This window comes from Spea bombifrons, chromosome 4 (genome assembly GCF_027358695.1).
Source record: "Spea bombifrons isolate aSpeBom1 chromosome 4, aSpeBom1.2.pri, whole genome shotgun sequence".
Classification (NCBI taxonomy): domain Eukaryota; kingdom Metazoa; phylum Chordata; class Amphibia; order Anura; family Pelobatidae; genus Spea; species Spea bombifrons.
The window spans coordinates 102,883,046-102,903,864 of NC_071090.1; the positions used below are offsets into that span (position 1 = coordinate 102,883,046).

Sequence of the window (20,819 nt, forward strand, 5' to 3'; positions counted from 1 at the left end):
GCTCCTTCATACTCTACATTGATCTGATGCTACCTCAGACTTCTAATTAGTGATTTTTGCTACCAGTGTGCTATGGCTGATATCCCTGCTTGAATGCAGGTTGCTCAGTTAAGTGCATCTTTAAATCACAACAAGACAAGATAATTTCCATTATGGTTGATACATTTGATGAGTTGCTATGTAGACTCTTCACTATTGATTATTAAAGGGTTAATATTTAAAGAGTCAGCTCCTTTAGAATTTTCTCAGGTATAGTAATAATTCTTGCTTTTAACACGATATACACGATCCATAAATGATTGTTTTTACCTCTACACTGGGCAAATGTACCTTTTGATGCACCTTATTGAACCTTCTATGGCTGTAGAACCCTGAGATATCCTCGTACCCAGCAAACATTCTGAGCTCCTTGAAATGAGGAACATCGAGGGACCAAAAGATGGGACTTTCCCAAAGACGTTGTTTGAGACCACTTGAGAGGTATGGATCTGAAAAAACGTATATTTTTTTTTAGGTAGCAATAACATTTCATCTCAGACTCAAATGTGCCTTGAGGGCTTTCAAATCATAATAAGCCTTAGTGCTTTCAGAAGACCTCCGACGGCTTTTGCTGCTATGGAACCCAAGCCAGCACGGCTACTTCTAATGAGCGCTGCTGCTTTGTGTTGAACATGGCGGATTTCCAATGTGTCTGAGATTTAAGGTGTGCTTCTAGCCTCTATGTGAGCGAGAGTTCACTTAATAACGTCTCTCCAGTGAGTGAGAGTGCACCAGACCTGGACTGTCCATCTGGCACATCGTGCAATTGCCCGGTGGGCTGCTGGCCAACATCACCGCACACTCACCCCCTCTGCCGCACCAGCAGTCCTGCCCTGGGGTGCACAGCGATATACGGTATATATATATATATATAAGGCTGCCTCTAGCAGATGTCTATGAATTATTTAGACAGCTAATTGTTTAAAGAGAGTTCATTGATTTTTGTGTTGAGTGAGTATGTTAGGGATATATACTTCCTCCTTCACTACATGTACAGATAAAGATGAAGCCCAAATGAACCTTATACTCTATCGAGTTACCGCCATTCAATAAACTTCTACTGCTTTCACGTCTATCCCTTAGTCAATAAACCGAGCGGAAATATAAATCTATACATTTTGGGTATAATGCGCACCCTTGTATAGTACAAGTGCCTAATTTAGGACTAAAATTGCTGGAAAACTTTACATCGATGTTTGTTACTTTGTATACATGTATAAAACGCATTCATTCTTCTAAAATAAGGAACGTTTTCCAGTGTATACAACTCTGGGAAAACAGCGCTAAGTTTTTCCGATGCGCAGAAAAAGGTAACAGTTTGTTGGAGAAATTTTTTACTAGCCCACCAAATATTTGTTACAAAAACATTTGTTATTTTTCCACCCTTTTTTATTTTGTTTAATATTTTTTTTTTCACAGGTGATAAAAACGAGAGGAAATGTATGATGTTTTATTTCAGGGCTTCTAAGAGCCAGGTAGCCAATGACTACCAAACAATGGTGCTTAATTGGGTATTTGGCTTGTTCCACCAGGAGTGTCTATCCTGTTGCAGATTTTTGTATCATCTACAAAAAAAAGACATACCTTATGGTAAAGACGGAATATACGCCATTAACTACAACCTTCTGCCACTTGGCCATCGGCGTATCCATTGAACTCTTTTCACAAACCCAACCATCGCAATTTATTTATAAATTTTTTATGGAGGAAAGCGTTGAATGCCTTACTGAAATCTGATATTAAATGGTCCACTGTTTTAGTTACCCTGTCACAGAATATAAATTGTTGGCTTTACAGGATCTCCCTGTAGTTCTGGTCTTGAAACCCACTTACAGCCAGACGGTTAGCAATCGTTTCCTTTAGCGTGGTCTTCCCAACTATGACTTACTTGCTTGGAGTCTTTGCTTGGTACCTGTTATTAGGCCAAAGCTGAGTCAAAATAAAATAACATTTTAACTGGCTAGTAAACGCAAACATGGCAAACGTCACTGTCACGCTCGCTGAATCAGCGCCACGCTCTGGTGCTTTTAGCTCAGGAGAAGCCTATTGTGTGGAAAGGTCGTCCTTTTGCAGCTGTTAGCACTTAAATCTACAACAACCCACTACATCCTGCATCCGGTTTTCTTTATCTCTCTTGCTCTCGCTCTTTCTTTCTTTCTATCTTTCCCCCCTGTCTCTATCTCTTGTTCTGTCTTACGTTCTCTCCCACTGTTTTCTTTCCTCTATTTTCTTTCTTTTTTCTCTCTATTTCTTTCTTTCTATCTTTTTTCTCTCTATTTCTTTCTTTCATTTTTTCTTTTTTTTCTTTCTATCTTTTTTCTTTATTTTTTCTCTCTATTTGTTTCTTTCTTTCTTTCTTTCTTTTTCTCTCTCTATTTCTTTTTCTTTCTTTCATTCCTTATTTCTTTCCTCTATTTTTCTTTATTTTTTTTTTATTTTTTTTATTGGGTTTATTTTTTTTCTCTCTATTTCTTTCTTTCTATCTTTTTTCTCTTTCTTTCTTTCTTTCTCTCTTTCTTTCTTTCTTTCTTTCTGAGACTGGGCAGGCTGCCCCAATCAAACATTTTGACCTAGAGCCTGTGCCATTCACTATCAGTATTGGGGATCGCTGGTTAATGCTGATCCCGGCTCCTTTCCCAGCAGTTCAGGAAGTTGGTTATAACCTTATCCTGAGGAAGATAAAATGGTGTTGATTTTTTCCCTTATGAAAGAAACCGCCCTTTATTATGTTCATCTTAAAAGCCTTATATGCCCTCAGTTACTAGGTTACTATTCAATCTGAGTTTTAGATTTATATATATATTTATTACAGAATGATAGCTATCGCATGCCATATCATAACACATGCATATCATAATGTACAAGAAATATATGTTTGTGGAGAACCTGATGAGTGTTGTTTTTATTTTTTTTCATTAAAGTACATACTGAAAGTTTTATATACTTTATACTTAAATCTTCAGTAGTCTCCGTAAGGATTTAATTGAGCTGTTGTGTACAGATAGACCAGTCTCTTAATCAATGACAAAAGTAGCAAAACCATATAAAATGGAAACTTTGTTATCCTTATACACACACACACACATACACACATACACACACACACACACATACACACACACACACACATACACACATACACACACATACACACATACACACACACACACATACACACATACACACACACATACATACACACATACACACACATACACACATACACACACATACCCACATACACAAACACACACACACATACACACACATACACACAGGCCTTAACCTCTGACAAGTGGAAAGCATACAGTACTTACTGCAGTTAATTTAATAATCAATACATGCAGTTACCGAGAAATTCCAGGGACCTGAGACTGAGAAATTGCCCCGAGACCCGGTTTGGCTGCCAGAAGGGTCAGCGTGATTTTTGATTCCATAGGGCACACAATCAACACCTGACAATCACACACAACCATCACGCTGTACCCTGTCCCCTGGACTCGCATTTTTCTAGTAGACTGTTCCTTGGTGTCCAGTGCGAGACATTGTTTAAAACTGCTATTATTACAAGAAATCAAATTAGAACCTGATCCGGCAGCAAGATTCTGTGCGAGAGAAATAATGGAAGCAACTTTTACAGTAATTCCTACGTGAAAAACTCTTTAAAATCTATGCTTGACCGTTTATAATCCAGTTTCCATCCACAACACTCTGCTGAGAAAGCACTCACCAAACCTGATAATGATCCACTCACTGCTAAAAGTCACCTCTCCTCACTTACCCTCTTGGACCTCTCTGCAGTCTTTGATATTGTTGACTGGCCCATTTTCCCTCCAAATCCTTAATTCTTATGGTATTTCTGACATTGCTCTCTCTTTGCTGAAATCCTACCTCTCTGACAACACCTCTTGGATTCCAGCACCACCTCTATGCTTATAACACAATAATTAACCTTTCCTCTTCTAACCTCTTGCTCTCTTTTCCACCTCACTTGTCTCCCACTACATCCCACCACCTGAAGCTCAAACACGTCCAAGACTGAGCTTCTTGTTATTTCTCGGCCTCCTCTATCCACAATTCCCGGTTTACTTTTGAGAATTCCTGAATCTACCCAAAATACCCAGTTTGCTGCTTTGGTGTTACATTTAACACTCTCCTTCACCCCTCATATTCAGTAGCCCACCAAATCCTGCTGCCCCCACCTGCAAAATATCTCTTGAATCCATCATTTGCTCACACAAGAAAGTTCTACAAAAAAAAGCCGTTCCCTTGTGATATCCCCTTTGGATTATTGCAACTCCCTAGTAACTGGCCTTCCCCTTCAGAACACCTTTGCCAGACTAATATGTTCATCCCATTCTTCTTCATCTACTGTCCCACTTTGTCACAACCTCCAGCCCTCCTGTCAGGCCCGGCCGGGAACACCTACCTTGCTGCGGGGGCCGTCGCCTCGGAGCGCGGTCCCCACCGGCAGACCTCCTCGCGGCGTGGCCACACGGTCCCCGAACCGTGCGCCACGCCGAGTATCGGGTCCAGCGTCGCGGGAACCGTCGGGCAGGAGGTCTACTCCTGCCCGCGGACCTCCCGATCACGGCGCGGCACTGCCTCGTGGCAGGCCGCGCTCCCGGACTCCTGGTCTGCGGGCACGAAGTGCCGAGCACGCGCCGCGCACCCGGAGAGGAGGGGGGCGGGGCTTAACCCCGTTAATACAAACTCCCTCCCCTACAACCACCAGAGGGAGGGGGAGGAGATAGACCCAGCTCTGTCTCCCTCCACTCAGGTGTAACAAGGGGAGGGAGACAGGCACTGTGAGTGGGAGGAGTACAGGTGATAGGGGGTAGAAGCCTAATTACCTGCCCCTATATAAACTCCCCCAGCCTCTACCCCAGTGCTTCTTTGTTAAGCTCCAAGTGTGGCTTGTACCTCTCTTGTGTATCTGTATCCTTGGTATCCTGACCTGACCTAACCTTTCGTACTCCGTTTATGCTGTCTGCTGCCTACCCTGACCATTGGACCGTGACCCGACTATTCTCCTGGATTTGCCCCTCTTTTGTACCTCGCTTTTTGGACTCTGTATAGTGGTGCCTGCGCCACGCTCCGCACCCCTTACCTGACACCTCCATACCCTCCAATCACACTTTTTATTCCCTACCCCATTCTGTCATACGCTCACTATAAACTCTCTATTCTATACAATCTATTCTTCGCAGCCTTCATCCTGAAAGAAACCACACATTCTTCCCATTTAGATGTCCTTTTTACTGACTTCTCTACATCACCCTTCGCTACAATCGTATCTTTCTCATTGTTCCTCAACCTCCTTATAGATTGCAAGCTCTCAGCAGTAGGGCTGTCTTCTTAGCATGGGTTAATGACAATTTTGTATTTAATATTTTTGCTAATTTCTTCTCTGTCCTATAATATTAATAATAGTAATAAATATTATTATTTGTTATACACAGGCATAAGCCTAGGATTTGGTATAGTTTAGTGACAGTTCTTTTTTATTCAATTAAATATATTTGAGTATCATTAAACTTGCTCTATTTCTACAAATCTGAACAAAGATTTTAGCTCATGGTTTAAATTCACAGAGAAAGCTCATTTACGAGCACTTTTTGGGTAGAGGCGTAACGTGGTGTCGGCTGTTCTCGTATATACGAGAAGTTGGACAAACCCTAACAGATAAAGCTTTTTATTTTTAGTGTTTGTGTTTACAACCCAAGAGCCATGGTCAGGCATGGAGGCTCCATAATGCAATTACTATAAACCTCAAGTTAAATTAGATGGATGGGGGGGGCAGAAAAATCTCAGTTTGTGAAAGCTCAAGGCACGATGTGTAATCTATACCAGCTAATGTATGAGAATATGAAGTTACTGGATAGAAATAATACTCCGGTGGGAATATCTGCTCATTTTAAACCATCAATGTAAAGTAATGTGTTTCAAATAAAAATTATATACAGGTTCAAGGGCAAAGCTGTAAATTGCATGATTATTGGAGAGCTTTGCGAATCTCATGCAGTCACTTAATGGAAATGATACGCAATAGAACAAGAAACTAGGAGAACGTGAGCTTTGAAACAGAGCCCCCTAAACTGATGCTGTCAGGCTGGGTATAATGGGCATACCTGGAAACTCTCCGGGTTTGACCCGGAGATTGCCGGGTGAGCGCTGCTCCTCCACCTAAGACCCGAATCCTCCGGGTCGCGGGAGTGGGGTCTTGACACGCCCCGCTCCCCACCCATTTTTCCTGGCCTCGTCCCACAAGGGAAGGCTCCGGGCAGCCGGAGCCCAGAAGTTCCCACGTATGATAATGGAGATGTAGCTTGGCATCATCTGAAGGCCTGGCATGGAATGGATTTAATAAAGGTTTATGAAGGCAATCATTTTTCATTCTGCACCCTGAGCCTAGACCACAAGGTGCAACAGTCATGGTAGATGTAGTGTAATTTGGGTTATGATGATAGGACCAGGGCCGGACTAGCGATGACGAGGTGGCCCTGGCACTTTAAGGCCAGCGACCGCCTGATGAGGTAAGTGGGGACAAGGGCTGGACATGCTATGTTTTTATTCTGACATAGCGTGCAGCCGGGCATATCCAGTGTGAGTGCTGTCAGCAAATGACCCAGCGGGCATAAGTCCAGTGAGCCAGGTGGCCATTCCAGGCCTGGATAGGATAGTCCCCTAAGACCTCTGATCCCTGGTTAATATTTCACATCTGGACCTCTCTTTAACCTGAACATAAATTATTTTCCAAAGTAAACTGGTATTTTGCTATAGCTGCCATGAATTAAAACAATTAATATCATTGTAAATAATTTCACCAAGCATTTAAATATTTTATTCTAAATACAGACTATTAAGACATTTACATATTTAAGCATAGTTGCTCACCGTCGAGTTTTCTGATAAAGGTTAATGAATGTGGTCAAGGGTGACACAAAAATATCCACATTCTGTGCTGATCTCACCAATGTAATTGCATAGAAAATGGGATCTATAGCTAACCACTGGGTCTCCTAATGCGATATAACCCCGAGCATCCTGAGAGACGGGCGCAGGCAACGGAACGCTGTTTCAGAAGTATCTATGGAATCCTTACTGCATATAATACACGGGGGGCAATTCAGCAGCTATCGCAGACTGTGTATATTGAATAGATTGCAAGCGAATGAGTCCAACATCTTCGTTTTATGTGTCAGGAAAGGGTTTCTGCGACCAGCTATGATCTGGTAGCTACCTGTCGCCTTCTAAACGGTGACTTTGATAATTTTACTTTCAGATACTATTAGACCTTATTTGACCCTCATAAAAGCTACCGCAATATTACCAAATCGAGATGGATTTCTGCCAGAGAATTGGCCAGAGACATTAATAACTCGTCTGCAATTCATCTTCCAGCTTTAAAATGATCCAATATCTATAATGTTGTTTTTTTTTTGATCATTAAGAAGGACTGCACTGCGAAGAATTTTATCTCCACCGATATTATTCCATAACGTAGGGTCCCGCGTGGTGTCAAGACTCACATTTTGGGATAAAGTAGGTTTGCTTTTGAAGTTGTCAAAGAACATAATCTACATTTAAAAAAAACATCAAATCCAGTTGTTCTGTGAATATTAGTGACATATCAGGATATTCCTGGAGCCTTAGAATCCCACCACCGAATGTCTGGAGGCTTTGGGATCAGTGTCTTCTTGTCCCGGAGCTGGTGGCACCCAATGTAAGAACATGAACTGTCCAGATGTTACAAGCCACCAAGATCATCATAATCATCAGATCATCAAAATGGAATCAGTTCAGAGTCTCACACTTCTAAACATTGTCTAACACTTCATGTCTCCATGTCTCACACTTCTAAACATTGTTTGGGTAGGAAGTTATATTTAAACTTCACATATAACATCTCATTCAGTAGTTTGAAATATTTTACTTAAGGCTTTTTTATTGTTCTTAAATGGGTTAAATATATATATATATGTACCAAAGAAAAAAAACTAGCAGCGATGACACCTTATACGATATTAGGTTTTTAGACTCAGTGAAACCGTTATAGGTTGTGCGCTCCTGTATTTTTGTATATTTTTTGTGCATATTTGCAGGTTCTGACCAAACCTTAGGGTCGAGCATCTCCTCTTGCCACACAGGTGCCTCACTAAGGGTGTCCAGAGGGGACTTTACATTTCTTGAGAGTCTCATTTTGTGTACCTTATATGATATACCAGAAGAAGAGAACTAAGTAGTCTCAAAAGCTTGCAATCTATTATACATCAGTTAAAAGGTTTAGAAGAGAACATTTCATATCTGTCAGAGGTCATCAAACTATGATCGCTCTAACCGTTATTAGACTTATATTGTATATCAAGTGGATGTTTAAACCTCCCGAAGACTCACCTTGCTGGGTCATCCATCTTGACCTATATAACTATTTCTTTTCATTTATATAACTATTTCTTTTCATTTATTGCTGGAAGCTGATATGTCTGGACAGCCATAGAAGGAATGAGAAGAAGAATGAACTTAAGACAGGTGAGTGAATAATTTTGACAGATTTGTCATAATTTGTAGTCCTATTTTTTGCGAGTCTTTAATAGAATGGATGCGTGTTTATTTATTGTGTATCTTGTTGTTATTTATCAATTTAATTGTAATTAAAGAATTCTAGCCTACAGAAAACCACAAAATACTGTGAATATGCTGCTGATTTTAAGACTTGTTCAGAAATCATACTGTACCTGTGGACAGTGGCTGTTCGGGGACCAAATTCTGCCCCTTTCTACACGTGGTCTGATCATTAAATCACCATACTTGTTATCAGGGGGCAGAACAGGACTGATAAGAAATACCGTGGTGGGGGACCACTCGTCCCCCACCACGGTATTTCTTATCAGTCCTGTCCTGTTCTATACATATGTGTATACGGTGTTGGTGGGTCTAGTTGGGGACTTGGCTGAGCTGCACTTTTACATGTCTTTCCGTTTACATGTCCAAGTCAAAGTAGGTAAAATTTTTCAGGCCAACAAAGAAGTAAAGCCACAAAAAACTTGCATCTCCTTCTGAACAGATCGCTGTGGTCCCATAAGCATATACGACATCTTTTTCGATGTTGGACCAATAAAAGGTATCAGCTTCAACTAAATAGTCCATGTTCTCCTGGGCCATCTTTGTTATATCCATATATAACATATGCAGAGAAAACACATACAGCTTCCAGATTAAATTAATGTGATATGACTTAATACCTCGAAATGTCATACTGACACAATGTCTTCACGTTTTACCGACATTTCTCAGATGCTTGAGATTTCGACTAGAAGTATTGGCACTAATATTATTTAGTGAAATGTTATTTGATGATGAGATACAATCGGCACATAAAGTATCTTAGTGATTACCTTTTGTTGCACTAGTGGCCACCTCTCTGGGATGTTTGCCAATACTCATTTCACAATTTACACTTAATACCTGCCTAGTCACTTCATAGTGTGATGTTCCTGTCCCACGTATGTCCCATGTATGGTAAGCAGACATTTTAGCCCTTGATAGTATATGTCATATATATCAGAGACTGTTCTGTATAAAGTCTAGGCGTACTTTAGATCCATTCACAAGACCAACAGTGTCCTTGGAGCGCCATCTCTTTATTGCCGTTCTTCACCAGAGGGTCCATTTCTGAATTAAACCTGCAGATACCACAAAATGCAGCGTTTGGCGTGATGTGACCCATTGTACACAGTTGAGATGGTAGCGTCTCCCCGTAACAGTGAGGTTACCCAGTCTGAGTGGCAGCATTCTAGAATTACATTACACACTTTCAATGATGTCATGTATGCTAAAGTTTGTATAGATACATTATTGAGGATAAGCATGGTATTCCAGAGATATGAATGCAAAAATAAGTGGCAGTGTATATAGAAGAATGCATAGCAAACATACTTTGTGGGTACTTCAATACTGTATGCATTCTTTAAAATCGAAAAATAAAGAAAGCACTTAGTACCTTCCTCCGCTGAGATCTAAATATCTTTAACATTGATTGGCTGCTTGAAGCAGCCAATCGGTGACAGGAGAGCAGCCCCATTAAAACCAATGGGAGGACTTTCCAAACATGTGCATGGGGGTCTCAATAGGCCTGGGGGGGTGGCATGGCTGTGTGTGTGTGGGGGGGGACACCACAGAACTTTAAAAGGGCCTCCCAGCTATGTTATAGGATATAGGAAATACCATTTTCTTCAGCTCCCCCTCTCCTCATATAGCATGCTGGGTCATCATATTGCATAAGATCCCAGTCGGATCTGATGCACGTCCCCATTTGCATCATGGCAGCCATTTTGTTTATTGTGGCGGGCATTTTGTGCACGACTTTGACATCTCTTAATACACATATTTAAAACGTACGCACTAAAATGACCACAGCTATTCATCGTAATGCCCGTGCCAGAAATGGCCGTCACACATGTGTGAACCTCCACAGACGGGGACACGCGTCTTTGGTTGGATGCTACCGATATCTTATTCAATATGGATGCACCAAGCATGCTTTATGGGGAGCAATGGAGCTAAAATATATATATATATATATATATTTCCCTTCATTATAATTTTACTGCAATTTTGTTGTTATTAATTATTAGGAAATTAAAGAAACATGTATTTTCTACTAAATTGTCCTTTAAAGGGCATATTCACTGGATATTCATGTATGTAACATGAACTGATTGTGGCCTATGAGTATTAAAGATGCATTACTGCATTGCCTTCGACTTTTTTTATCGTATACAGGCAGCTACAGGTTTTAAGAGGACACAAATCACATTTAATGCACTGAAATCTATACTGAATGTTTCATCAGTTTCCTTCATTAAAGACCTGCGCATATGATGGAAAACTTGCTCAGTGCACAGTTTCCTCCCATGAGTCTAATGAATTTTCCTTCCTGCCTCCCATCCATTTAAAAAAGCCACATTACCATAGAGACAGAGGCAGAAAGAAGAGAGAGGGAGTGAGTGTCCATCAGGGCACTCACACCCAAGTCTGAAGCTGCATCAGGGTTAGAAGGTAAAGCCCATTCTGCTGAGGACAGTGCCACCTGGTGGTAGCAGGCAGGCATTGCTTCTTCTGTTCTTGTGTCCCTCAGCACAGGGAGGGACACAGAATGGGTTCTTCATGTATGTGTCACATTTAAGACAGACTAGGTATTCCTGTTAGATGACCCAATTTTGGGGTTCTGAATGTGAGGAGGCAGCTGGCTCTGACAGTTGCTGTCCTGCACGCTTGCCATTATTATTATTATTATACTTTATTTATAAAGCGCCGACAGATTCCGCAGCGCTGTACAAGAGCCATGTGCACATTCAATTTTTTTGCATACATGCAAAGTGCGAGTGGTGCCTGATTGGAGTATGTTCCTTCTTCATGTACTGTTATGGTGTAACTTACCATGTGTTTGTGTTGTACCAAATATGTATTCTTCAGGGTGTCAGTGTGTGTGTGTGTGTGTGTGTGTGTGTGTGTGTGTGTGTGTGTGTGTGTGTGTGTGTGTGTGTGTGTGTGTGTGTGTGTGTGTGTGTGTGTGTGTGTGTGTGTGTGTGTGTGTGTGTGTGTGTGTGTGTGTGTGTGTGTGTGTAAACTGGGGCTTCTGTATCTGTTCTTATCAATGTCCTGTAAAGATGTGTGAGTGCGAAAAAGTCTAACAAGTACAGTTCTACAGCAGCATATGGGTGATGATGATGACGACGACGACGACGACACCAAATGATCCAAACAGAATGTTCAGACTTCCCAAGGTCTCCTTAAGTGGAACTGATCCAGGTGAAGGCAACCAGGAACCGTCTTAGAAATCAATTGTCACCTGTGGCTTCCGTATTACTAAATCTATTACTTAGACCTCCCTATAGTTTGTGCTTTTTTTATACCTATCTACCAGTATTAATATTGTGGAGATATTTGGTTTAAAAGTTGGGATGGTTGGGTGGTATGCATGGCTAAAGCATTAAAAATTAGCCCTATAGTTTTTATTTGGAAAATCTGACCATCTTATGACAGGTGTGACACGCCTGTGTTGTAATTTTATTATAAAGGGCAATTAAAGGGAAACCTATAATGATGATTCTCTGACCAATCAGCATTACCTGGCAATGTCATCAGAGCACATAGAGCACTGGATCTGTGTGTACGTGGCATATGATGTATGAATAATCCCTGCGCTATGTATATTATAGTTATATTACACTGCCGTGCGTGGGAGGGAAGGCTGGCACACTGTAGAATTTATACCAGTGATACATGTACAAGTTATGTGAAATTTGCTTGTTTCTTTAGCAAGGCTATGACAATGCATGCTTGGGAGAAGTGTGGCCTTCATAGGTTGTAATATATAGCTTTTATTAACTTTAGGTACTATCACAGCGTTATAACACTTTTGAACTTTTGAATGTGGGATGTGAAGTTGGCTGGGTGCCTTTTTTACGTAGATTCCAACCGTATGACCGAAAGTACGTGGATACCAGACCATCGCACCTGTATGAGGGAATTAATATGGAGTTGCCCCCCCCCGCCCCGTGCAGCTATAGCAGCTTCCACTCTTCTGGGAAGGCTTTCCACAAGATTTCGGTGAGTTTCTGTGGGAATTTTTGCCCATTCATCCAGTAGAGCGTTTGTGAGATCAGACACTGATGTTGGACGAGATGCCCTGGCTCGCAATCTCCAATCCAGTTCATCCCAAAGGTGGTCGATGGGGTTGAGGTCAGGGATCTGTGCTGCCGGTCAAGTTCTTTCACATCAAACTCATCCAGCCATGTCTTTATGGAGCTTGCTTTGTGCGCTGGGGCACAGTCACGCTTGAACAGAAAAGGGTCTTCCCCAAACTGTTCCCACGAAGTAGGAAGCAGAGCATTGTCCAGAATGTCTTGGTATGCTGAAGTATTAAGATTGTCTTTCACTTGGGCCCAAACCCTGAAAAACAGCCCCAGACCATTATCCTTCCTCCACCAAACTTTACAGCGGGGTTCCAGTACCTCCGATATTAATCGCTGTATGAACCAACACCGGTAACTCTCTTTATTATCATCAGTACTTTTATATCATTTTGTTTTCATGTCTATAAAGAAATATTATATTTTTAAGATTTATTATTATCTTTGTTACCCTGTCCTTGTTCTTACTCTAGCGCTCACATCAGAACGTTACCATTGTTGCTTTGTTTGTGCCTTTCGATAGGTGTCGGGAACACGCTTTTTAATCTTATCTGGAGCTGCTAAAGTTTTTATTCTACTCTTATTCTACCCACTTTCTATTTCTAAATATTATACCCCGCAGGACTATTGGTCCAGGGGGTCCCAGTTCTTAGGGGCCCTCCAAGGATTGTTGGTGCAGATGTAGGCCCTTTGAAACGGGTCCTAATCTGCCGTTAACGACGTCTGTAATATTTTATTACCGGACACACACATTTTTCCTAACGTACCACCGGCTCATTGTGCTTATTTGCTCCGTAATATGTAAATGAATACTAATTTCACACTTTTCAATAACACGTTTTAAGGCACAACCATTATGTAAATAGGAAGGAGGCCGTCAATACAACTTGGAGGGGGGGTAGGATTTTGTGTTCCGCACAGGCCAAGCTGCAGTCCCCAGCTCCATGCCCGTGTTGAACCTTGTAAGGCGTGTGTTCTGTTGCATGGAACGTTGTCGTGCTGTAGTGTGTGTGTGTGTGTGTGTGTGAAGCAGCTCGGTTCCCGTGTTACAGTAATTGTGTTCTGAACTTGTGTTAGTGTACACAGAGAGTGATGGAGGGAACGTCCGCTGCAGCTGCCGCCTTCACAATATAGTGAACAGCGTTATTGTGTTGCGGAGGAGATGAATTGATCTGCTAAGCTGTCTCTGGTGAGCGTAGAGAGCGTTTGTTCTCCCTTGGGAGAGTATGAATATGTAAATGTGGATGGTGAAGGAGGGGGGGTTAGTCAGAGCCAAGGGGTGTGTTCCTAAATTACTCGCCGTGCTGTGATTGGCCAGTTTATCCTGCCTGGTACCCAGTTCCTATCCATCTCCTGTCTATCCCCAGTGACACACCGCTCAGTGCAAAAGGAGTGACGGGGGAGGGACACGGACACTCATCCGACAGCAGAGAGGTGAGCAGAGAGGTGCAGCTTCGTCCGTGTACCTGTCACTGTGTGTGTGTGTGTGTGTGTACATCACATTTATTTATATATCGACAGCAGATTCCGTAGCGCTGCTGCAAACGGGGGTAGTAAGAATATTTAACAAAGACAAATTAATAACATTAACACACATTAAAACATACTGATACTGAAGGAGGAAGGGGGCACCGATCTAGCAAGCTTGCGGTCTCTGTACACATTGTAGCATACGTTTTAGCGTGTGTACACGGAATCATGTGTTTGTGTGCCTGCATATAAGTGGCAGAATGGCTGATGGGTTTCCTTGGGGTCATTATTATCTGTTGGTGTGTGTGATGCCAGCGCCCGCGGTTGTGGTTTTCAGTGTGTGTCATTGTATGTGCTGGCCCTTGTGTCTCTGTGTGCTGTTGGGGGAAGGGAACACCCATTCAGATGCAAAGTGCCTCTAATCTCAGGCACCGTGGGAAGCGTGTTATGCACTGGGCTGTATTCATCTGCTTCTCTTTTCTTCTTTGCATAATTTTTTTTTTATGGATTTAGATTTAAATATAAATATTTTCCTTGGATATACCTTATAGAAACACAGGTATATACCTATATGTGGCTGCAAATGCTTCCGACTATTATATACACACACACACATATATATATATATATATATATATATACATACATATATACATACATATATATAGACACATATATACGTGTTTGTGTGGGAAGTCTGCGTGTATCTGAGCTGTATCTATACGTGTTTTCAACGCATATATCTGCATATGGCTCTTTCTGTACCTATATTATGAATACATCTGTGTGGGGGTGGTTGGTGGGAGGTGCAGGCAGCATCTGGCTTTTCTGTATAATTAATACCTCTAGGACTCAATAGCCCAAAACACAAAACGGCGTATCGTTGGGACTGAATGGGATTCAGAGCTTGGCATCTGCAGGGTACTGGGGGCACCAAGCTTGGGATAAGATAAGAGCTCCAGTATCTGTAAGGGGGGGGCTGGGGTATTGGGGGTTTTAGTGATGCAGCGGAGGACAGAGATACCCATTGTTCATCGTCTAAAGCTGTCCAGGAACAGGGTCTGCATGTTGTCAATGCCAGGAAGGGCGGCTGGACGCTGGCAGCTCAAGCATTAGGGAAACCTGTCGCCTTTCTTAACTGCAGGGCAAGACAACATGGACAAATCTTCAACCAACCAGGCGAAAGGGGCAACCCCGAAGAAAATAATAACCACCAAGGGGATAAAAAATGGATCCTCGTCTCAGTCTCCAAAAGATACCTCCCGGCCTGCGACCTCAAGGACTGTAGGTGAGTGCCACACGTCTTCTGCAGATTAATACCGATTAACCAATAACAACTCTGACCTCATAGTACAATTATCAATCTTCAGATACTCTGCCTTCATATTCATGTTATTGCCATATTATCCTTGTGACAGTACAGTAACCTTTCTGCCATATTATCCCTGTAACCCAGCTCCTGGATACCTTATTACCCCTGTAACATTTCATTACAGTAACCCAGCTCCTGGATACCTTATTACCCCTGTAACATTTCATTACAGTAACCCAGCTCCTGGATAACTTATTACCCCTGTAACATCTTTTTACAGTAACCCAGCTCTTGAGTGCCTTATTACCCCTGTAACATCTTATTACAGTAACCCGGCTCCTGAGTGCCTTATTACCCCTGTAACATTTATTACAGCAACTCATCTACAGGATGCCCTATTACCCCAACAATGTATTATTACAGTAACACACCATGAATGCTCTATTGCCTTTGAATTATTATAATAACCCTTGGGTGCCTTATTACCCCTGTAACATCTTATTCCAATAACCCATTTCCTGGGTGCCTTATTGCCCCTGCAACATCGTATTACAGTAACCCGGCTCCTGAGTACCTAATTGCCCCTATAACATCTTATCACAGTAACCCCTATTCCTGGGTGCCTTATTACCCCTGGAACGTCTTATTACAGTAACCCGGCTCCTGGGTGCCTTAAAAGATCTTTAACATATTATTTCAGTAACCCATCCCATGGTTGCCGTATTGGCCCTATAGCATCTTATTACAGTAACCACTAACCCTGATATATAACTCTGTAGTGCTGGGCTGTTATTTGTTTTGGCATTATGAAAGTATTATTGTTAATTAGTGATCTTATTGCATGGGGAAGGGAACATGCATGTTTGCATAAGTGGCCATGTTCCTTCTTATTACACCAACCTGGCTCCTGGGCACCTCTGTAATATATTAGTATGGTCATCAAGATCCTAAATGAGACCAATAGCATTATTTACATGTTCTACAGATCTATTCTTACTGTGTTTTACTAGGTACTGCATCAAAGCCTTCAGCCATCAAAACAACATTGGTGGTAAAAGAAGCAGCACTCACAAAATCTGCTGCGGGCAGGTAAGAAATGGGGAAGGATAGCATATAATTTGGGAAGAATAGGGGTACAATGTACTGGTTCTCGGTTTGCTAGAAGTATCGAACCTGGTGTCCCATCCAGAATGTGAGTTCTTCTATGAGAAGCCCAAACAGCATTCTTATTTTCATGAAGTATAGCCTTATGTGTATCCCAGCCATATTAGTATATTATTAATATTATTAATTAATAATCAAACCCGTTCTCGATATGTGCATTTTAGAACATTTTAGAACATCCCAATTACACAAGACAAACTCCTACTCCAGTCGCCAGTCCTCATAATTATGTTATTAATTCTACAAAAAGCTACTGAGGAGTTAACGTATCGCTGGTCGACAAAAAACATTAAAGTTCCATTCCCTCAAGCCAAATGTTGGTTTCAGAGTAAAAATCTGAATCTTATTTAGAGCAAAACAAAAAAAGCAGACTATATGGGCCGAATGCTTCTTCAAAGCTCTATGCTCTTATGATCCGTGTCTTTATTTCACGAGGTTGACCTCGAGTTTTCCAACCTTTGGCCAACAGTCCACACGTAACAGTTTCTTTGTGTGGATCCAAGCCTGGAAAATTAATAGACTGTACAGATCAATAGTCTCATTAGCCCGTTCTCTGCATGGCATATTGCCTTGTAACATAAAAAAAAAAAAACTCATACAGTTACATTCGAAAACAAATAGCATGGTTACATTTATATGTCGAATGTTGGTGTGAAACGGAAAATGTATGATTGGAGAAGAAGCCGTCCCTATGGAAGTGAATGTTACTGTGGCGGGGTAACATGTATCTCACTGGCATGTAATTCAGTGTAGGAGTAGCATAATGTTTTTTAATACACACTGAAATACAAGTGTTGGAAGAGTGTTATTTTCCCTCCAAAAAATATTAATTTATATATATATCTTAAAACTTATGTTACAGGGCCGTCGCTTCACCCAAGAGAACAAACTCAGTGCCAGATGGAGGTAAGACTCAACGCATGATTGCCAGTATTACAGGATCATTATACATTCAACAGATTTAAATGAGATGTGAGGAAAAGGTAAATTATTCACTAAATTGGGCTGTGGTAGGGAAATCTTTAAACAAAAAGGATATAGGAATAATTGTAGACAGTAGACTTAGAAACAGTGTTCAATGTCAGTCAGCTGCTGCAAGGGCAAGTAAGATATTGTCATGTATAAAAAGGTATCCCCCCCCCCCGAATAACTAAATGGCATGACCTCAGCCTTGGATATACCTCATAATTTTGGGTATCTATTCTTGAAAAGAAAGAAGAGAAGAGAAGAGAAGAGAAGAGAAAGAAAAAGAGAAATGTAACATCTCAATTATGAAGATTTTTTTTTTTAATTAGACATTAGAGGGCATATTGGAAAAACATATAGGGACAATATTTTTTGATGGACTGTTTATTAACAGTACTGTACAAAGAGCCATTAGGACCTGAGGAAAGGAGCAATAGTAATGGTTATTTAGCCATTTTGGAGTCAGGAAGGATATATTCTCCTTGTTTGCAGGTTTTTGTCCTCTTCTGGTTGAATTTGATGGGATTTTATATGTGTGAGGTTGGGGAAAGGCTGCATAGTGATCAATGATCATTTGTTTTTAGGTCAGGCATCTCCTGCGAAACCGCCATTGAGAAAGTCCGCTACCATTTCGGGACGAGACAAGGGTTATCAGGAGAAGACAACCTCCCCTGTGAAATCTGTGGATGGGCCACAGCTAAGCACAACTTGTTCTGCGCAGGAAGGAAAGCCCATGCGAGGGAATGGAAGTGGCCGGAAGGAAGCGAGCACACCAACACAGAATGGGTCAAAGGACAAGATTCAACGTCAACGGTCAGAGCGAACAACTTCGGTGTCGGTTAAACCATCAAACACTGCCTCAGACCCTACTAAACCAGTGAAAGCTTCACCCATTAAACGAGCTCAAACTCTCCCTGCATCAAGTAAACCAGTTAACACTGCCACATTACCAGTTAAACCAACTAAAGCGTCAGCAGCAGCAGTGAAACAAGTTGACCCACCATCATTTGCAACAAAATCAATCAAAACGGTGCCCGGCTTAGGTAAATCAATACGGACCCCACCGCTGCAAAATAAACCCCCGAAATCTCCCTGTGCACCAGTTAAACCAACGAATGCCGCATCACCTGTTCCAGCTAAAACCGCAGGAACTTCACCTGCACCAGTAAAGCCCGTGAGGACCGCATCTGCATTGGCTAAACCTGAAAAAACTCCTTCTACGGCAGTCAAATCAGCAAACAAAGGATCTTTGCCCAGTAAACCGGTACACACTCCACATAAGATAAGTAAACCAGCGAAAAATACAACTGTCCCCATTAAACCGGTAAACACTGATTCCGTGCTGGTTAAAACTGAAACCGAGACAGTGAAACCAGTAAATGCTGATTCCGAGACAGCCAAACCGGTAAACTTTGACTATTTGCCAGATGAACCAGTAAACACTAATCTTGTGCCAGTTGAATCTGTAAACACAGAATGTGTGCCACCTGAATTCATAAACATTGATCCTGTGCCAATTCAATGCATTGGTAATCAGGCAATAGTACCCGACCCTTTAAGCATTTTAGCAGAAACACAAGAAAAAGAACTTGCTCTGGATCCACCGTTAGAAGCTCCTCTGAAGTTGGTTAAATCTCCAACGGAGATAGGAGGCATCAAAGAGGAAGCTGAGCCAACAGATCCAGCGAGTACACTTGATGCACCAGTCACTTTACCAAAGGAACATCCAGAGGAGCCAGTGTCTACACCCAACCAGCTGTCCGAAACAGTTATCCCTAACAGTGGATCCATAGAGGCAGCGGCGGATATAGAGAAACCGTCTCTAGGGGTAGAACAACTCCTCTTGGGATCAAGTATTTCATGCGAAGAACTAACAATGTCCACTGTATTATTGGCAGAACCGGTAGCAAGAACATCTCCACAACATTCCACAGAATCGGTTGAATTGATTTCTTCTGGATCTCCAAAAGATATAATCCAATCCCCAGAGGAATCAATAATTAAATCACTTGAACCAGTAATGTTACAGGATGACAGGATGCATGATCTATCTGAACCAGCAAATGAATGCGCAGGTTTTGTAGAAACAATGGACACTAAGCCTGAATCATTGCAGTTGGACGTAGAACCTACAGAGTCGGTAGTGGGACAAGACGTTCAGGAAGGAATCCTTCCGATCATGCCAGCAGTGTCACCACTGGAACCAGTAAAGCCCCTAACCGAAACAGCAGCATCACCAGAAGAGGAAACACAACCTTTAGACAATGTGTTAGCATATCCTTTGGAAACAGAGAACACCATGGAGCAGGCGTTAAAAATACCAGTAGAACCAGAACATAATAAAGAGGATGGAAGGGTGTTAACATTTCCTTCAGAATCAGTAAATTGTTTCGATGAAGAAAACACAACATTATTGGAACCAGTAAATTATTTAGAGGAGGAAGAGCGCTTACCGGCAGAAGTAGTAAAACCTTTAGCGCTAGGAGTAACATACCCAATGGAAACGATAGAACATTTAGATGAAGAATGTTCTCTCATGGATTCAGTAAGGTTTTCAGAGCAAGTTGAAATAGATAATTCATCGGAATCAGTAAAGGATGTTGCACATTTTTCAGCGGAACAAGAAAACCATGCAGAAGAAGACATTTTTCATGATGAGTCATTATTTCATATAGAGCCAGAAGACAAGTTCTGTGCAAACTCATTACAGCCTTTACTTGAAGTAGTAAAATCTCCAATGTCACCTGTAAGTCAATCAGAGGAAGGGGTGCACTTATCAGTTGACGAAGAAATATTTTCTCATGTAGAGCCACTAAATATTTTAGATGAAGGAAGTGTTTCTCCAGTAAAACTTGAGGAGCCATTACAACATTTAATGACAGAAGCAGAATCTCCCATGACAGCTGCAGAAATGCTGGGAAAAGATGAAAAATCAACAGATGGACATGTAAAGCCTTTTGAAGACAAAATATTGGCATTGGATGAAGGGGAAGATTCACCGGTGGATCCAAATGAAGCTTTAGAGGAAAGTGATGGAACATTGGAGCCTACAATGGAAAGAGTGGCATCAACATTGGAGCATCAAGTTTCTCAAGAAAAATCAGAGTATGCGCTAGATGAAGTACCTCTATATCAAGATACCCCCATAAAGTCGTCAACAGACAAAACAA

At 41.6% G+C, this 20,819-nt stretch overlaps 1 long non-coding RNA gene across 1 annotated transcript; it reads left to right on the plus strand.

The window, feature by feature from the left end:
• The first annotated feature begins 14,115 nt into the window (after positions 1 to 14,115).
• On the plus strand, positions 14,116 to 17,591 carry LOC128490345 (uncharacterized). Its single transcript, XR_008353940.1, has 4 exons — positions 14,116 to 14,171; positions 15,352 to 15,495; positions 16,530 to 16,608; positions 17,546 to 17,591. It is a non-coding gene; the product is annotated as an uncharacterized LOC128490345 (long non-coding RNA).
• Positions 17,592 to 20,819: the final 3,228 nt, after the last annotated feature.